Here is a 5,173-nt window from a genome sequence, read left to right as displayed (position 1 = left end):
AGGTATTTTGCCAATAAAAAACAAGGGCTACAACTATTTGAGAAGTATAAGCTTAAGCACTGTATGAACAGGAGCATGTAACTATCTTGAAACCTTCATACAACTCATACTATATAACATACTGTCATCGTACTAACCAAAAAAAAAAAAAAATCTCTTTGACACTTAAAATATTTCGAAATATGTATCTCCACACTTAAAGTTGAGTGCGTGAAACCCTTAATTTTTTTAAAAATTTCTACGGGCCTCACATTTGCACCCTCCTCTTCACACTACTCCTTCCAATTCCAACGGCCACCCGTTAAGGCAAAGAGCTGCAAATATCTGCAGAATATTGAGGAAAAAATTAAAACCTCCAAGAGCAAAATATATCATTCTATTTTAACCTTAAAAGAATAGCAAAGAAAGCATCGATCACATGGAATATTACAACAGAACCCTCTTATCACCAACATTGTGCCAAGGTTTTGGATTTTGGGATATTTCCATTGCTTCCAAGATCAATGTGAAAACAGTTTGTAGATAGCAGCACAGTTATATTTGCTCAGTCATAAACTTGCAGTCAGGACTCAGTTCTACAAACTTTTTAAAGTTGACCTTAATTAGATAGCACCTGTACTGTAGCAAAGCAAATGGATGACACTCAACAAATGAAATGATATACTACTGTCCTTTGAGTTGTTATATCTCTTAAGAGGGGAAGAAAAGAGAATGTGCCTTTGGGAGATGGATGGGTCATGGGTGGAGAAGAAAATATAATAGAGAAGGAGGCGATTGGTCTCAGGGATACATAAAGAGGTGCTCAAATTGTTCGCTACCATAGTTAAGGTGTCCACTTGGCAATTCGTAATGATTTTAAGGGGCCATATATTTATTTCACCAATGTAATATCTCTCTTTACAAATATCAATAACATTAACAATATGCTCCTCAATCCCGAACAAGTTGGGCTTGATAATATAAATTTCATTCCTTTTCATTTAATTCAACTCATATCAGCATTATATATATATATATATATATATATATATAACATGTTCCCAACTAGTAGGTATCACTTATAAGGATTTTTTTTCTTCCATTGCGTCTTATCTTTAATTGAGTCTGTACTGATTCCAAGGATTTGTAGCTCTTTCGAGACAACTTCCTTCCATGTGATTTTACTCTACCCGTCCTCTTTTAACACCTCTCCCATCATAATTTTACACCTACGGACCGGTGCATCTGTACCGGGACTGATTTATAAAGGAAATTTGAGGCAAATGAACTCATGGTCTCTCGGCAAAATTAGATATTTAAGGTTAGCTCGAGCTTTCCTTGGCGTACCTTCGTTACCATTACTAAGAAAGCTCCACAGAAGACTCCGAAGGAGTAGGAATTGGCTCACTAGGTTCTTCAACTAAAAAGTAGTCAAATCGCAAAAATTCTCTCCTTCGATGCCTACTTACTTAGGTCTAGCTGACCCAGCTATCTTGTTTCTGGATTGAGTAGAAAAGGGATATATGAAGTTCCTTCTTTTGAATGGGTCACCAATAGAACCGTCGGTTCTTCAGAATCTAACATCAGGACCACCTTTGAAGAAAATATGGTAAGAAATCCATAATATAACAAAACTTGGAGAAAGGTGAGTGGGCTAAGATCGGGCTATTGGATCGAGCAAGGTTAGGTCTAGCGAAGATCTTCGATCTGAATCTTATCTACACTCTCTTAGAGGATGAACTACCTTGATCCGTCTTCGGCTTTGATTTTATACGCTCAGAAGCTCCAACAAGCCCTAAAGTCCCTTGCCGCCTTAGCTGAGACGTGGTTATCTGAAGTGGATTCTCTCTTTTGTAGTAGATGCCGAACCTGTTGTGCCCCATTGACTAAGAAGGGGGCGGACACAGCAGCTACATGTTCCCCTTCCTTTCTGTTGTTGCGAGCACTTTCCCGGGCCTCATTACCGTGAACAACCCCTCTTCAGAACACAAAACCGAATTTAGAATCAGAATTGCGCTTGGAACCTATCGTTAGAACGAACAACACACCAGTGACCGGTCTAGCCCCAAAGGGATAAGAAGCAGAGCAACTAGCGTAAAAAGAAGGGATAGGGGACATACTACACAGCCTCCTTTTCGTACGAAATTTCCAAGCTAAGAAGGTCTTATTTGAGTTCAAAGTGAAGAGCCAGACAAAGAAAGATTGCGCTTGCAAAAGCCAACTCTAAGAAGCAGCTTTACTTTAAAGAGGGCAAAAGAAAAGCAAAAGACATTTCACATTTTGTTGATTGAAAGAGAATAAGTGTTTTTTAAAATTGGTAAAATATTAACTATTAGCACCCATGCTCCAAGAAGGTTGAATGGTGCCACTTGGTTGAAGGTTGAGTTATTTACCAAGAGGAAGATTGATCAATTACCACTTTACACATTTTTCCTCCTTTATTAGCAGAGCATTCATGTACTAGAAATCCTAAATCCGCCTTTGATATGTACATCGACGCAAGACATGATGAAACCGTCTCAAGTGAGCTTCTCTTATTTTATTCTCAAATGTCAATACCTCCATAAAAACATTGCATGCTTATATCTTTCAGGTTCATTAAAATGGGGAACTCTAAGTATGATAGGTTAAAGATAAAAGAGTATAAGATGGCATCAAGAAGGCGCCAAACCCGAGCAAAACTGGTACATATATAAAGGATATGCTGATATAGTTGTATTATTATTTTCTTGTATAAATTAAAGGATTAGTTTTCTAGATATGTCATCACAGCAATAATGCATCTGATAAATGTTCTCTGCTGCAGCGCTATATATTTTGACTTTAATGTGTTGCTATCTATTTTAAAACTTCCTAGAGAAATCTTGTGTGTCTTGGGGAACCAAAAAGGCAAAGAGTATTTAACTACTATCTTTACTATATATAAATAAAATAAAATAAAAAATACAATTGCTGTTGAAACAATAGAGTAGCTCCTTTTCCAGAAATGTTACTGCAATCGGAACTATTACTATAATCCATTCTAAAATTACTAAAAATCATTCTAAAGCTACTTTTCAACTGTTCAAAATTATTCTACTCTGTTTTCTCACTCTCTTTTAAAAAAAAAAAAAAACGAATAAGGGGACCGGAACCTTACCTCCAAAGTAAACAAATACAAATGGGACACTAAAGGAAAGCTATGGGAAATTCCTATATTCAATTAGGCTCACAAAAATGTATATTGAACAAATGAGGATTTTCTACTCTTTGCTTTGACAAAACTAACATAAAACATCTTGACTCAAGAAATAGAAATGAAATTCACTGGATAATGTAATATGGACAACATTTTTATTAGTGTAGTCCATCTCACATAAGCATAAACCTATTTGCAAAGTAGACTTTGTTGGCAATATTTTTGGGGACCTAAAAATATTGCATTATGTGATGGATATCATTTGCACATGTTATATCTTTTCTTTTACGGCTTAGAGGCCAAGGCTTTTTTGCCTATAAAAGGAAAGGTCATTAGTTCATTTTAAACATACCAATAAGACTTGAGTCTTCATTTCTTGTTTCTTCCTCTCCTCCTTTATTGAGAGTTGTTTGTAAGAGAGTTGAGTGTTGGAAAATATGTGTGTGATCCCCTTTTCTTTGGAGTGATCTTGTGAGGTTATTCTCTCGGGGGTATTTCGGATAAATTAGAGTATTTACTCTAATTATGTATGCTTTTTTGTACTCTTGTTGCTATCGTGAAATTGCTCTTCTCCGCTTGTGAATGTAGGTCACACCGAACCACGTTAAATTGGTATCTTCTTTATATGCTTTAATTGCCGTTGTTATCAACTTACATTGGCTTTATTATTATCATATAATATTATTTGGGTAAATTCCGCACTACCCGGATTTCCGAACCTAACAGATAATTATAGCACATGCAACCAAAAATGTACATGGATCATTATATATGCAAAAAACCAAAGAAGCTAAAACAAACAAGATAGTAATATATGATCACCAATATATAATAGCTAACAACAAATTAAAGAGAATGTAGTGCGGCGTACCGAGGGAGTAGGAACGTCGATGTGTAAATTCTCAACTTTGTGAAGTGCTTGCATCAATCTGGCAAAAGAGTGGACTCTTTGGTCTTTCTTTTCATCTGAGAGTCGCATTGGAATTTTAAGATTCACATTTGCTCTAATTAAGGACGATACGTCTACCATAGAATATGTCTCAGAAACGTCATCCATCAAATCTAGATACTCAAGTTTAGGTGTATTTATCTCCAAACACAACTCACTAATATTGTCCTTTCTTCTTTTACGTTCAAAGGATCCATCATCATAAATTTTAACCTTGAGATTTTTCAACACACGAGAGCTTATAACAAACTTAGACACATTATCATACCCCTTTCTTTCAACATAAAGAGATTGCAACATGGGACAACTAGATATAAGCTTATCCGCCTTCATAATGAACTGTAATTAGACTAAAAGTTTTTAATTTTGGAAGACAAATATTTCCTGGACAATTGATGAGTATTTGGCCTCGCAATTCAAGGAATTGTAGCGTTTTGCTAGAGTATAAGCTAATAGGCAAATTCACTCGGTCACTAGTTTCACCAATTTTTTGCAAATTAAAATCTTCAACTCCGTTAGCAATAGCCCAACGTACCCATGCATGAATATCATCCTTGTCACAAATTTTGGTCCACAAAAGGGAGAACTTTTTCAGCTTGTTCAAAAACAACACGTTGCGATACATCAAAACCCTGTTTACAAATCGGGTAAAGTTACGTTTACTCCACTTTTTATTAAAGCAATCGAAGTACAAAGTGTCAACATGGGTCCATAGATTTTTCCATCTTTTTGATAGTAAACTTGTCCACACAGCTTATTGAGTTGGAAGAAAAGAGAGAATGTGACACAAAACTAAGTCAGGCAAGTCGCTGATTCTATCAACAATGACATGATTCCATTGGCGCTTATTGCGAGCAGACGACATCGATTAACTGGAACTATTTGGGTGTGGCCGATTGAAAAAAGAAGAGATAATTTATTAGGGTTTTAGAAGAATACATAGTCGTATTTCATGAGGTATGAGCTTTTCCTCCGAGACCTTTAGATAGAATTTTACTCAAGATTAGTATTTTTCACAATCCAAAGTCTAATGTTTCCCAAAGTAGACTAAAGTTTTCTAGAGATAT

The 5,173-nt window shown here is 35.8% G+C and overlaps 1 pseudogene; it reads right to left on the bottom strand.

Annotated features, from left to right (window-relative positions):
• Positions 1–1,755: 1,755 nt before the first annotated feature.
• LOC109210533 lies at positions 1,756–4,971 on the bottom strand (annotated as a pseudogene).
• Positions 4,972–5,173: the final 202 nt, after the last annotated feature.

Source organism: Nicotiana attenuata, unplaced genomic scaffold (assembly GCF_001879085.1).
Source record: "Nicotiana attenuata strain UT unplaced genomic scaffold, NIATTr2, whole genome shotgun sequence".
NCBI classification, from domain to species: domain Eukaryota; kingdom Viridiplantae; phylum Streptophyta; class Magnoliopsida; order Solanales; family Solanaceae; genus Nicotiana; species Nicotiana attenuata.
Note: the sequence above shows the minus strand (reverse complement) of the source record. Positions and strands in the feature narration are given on the sequence as shown.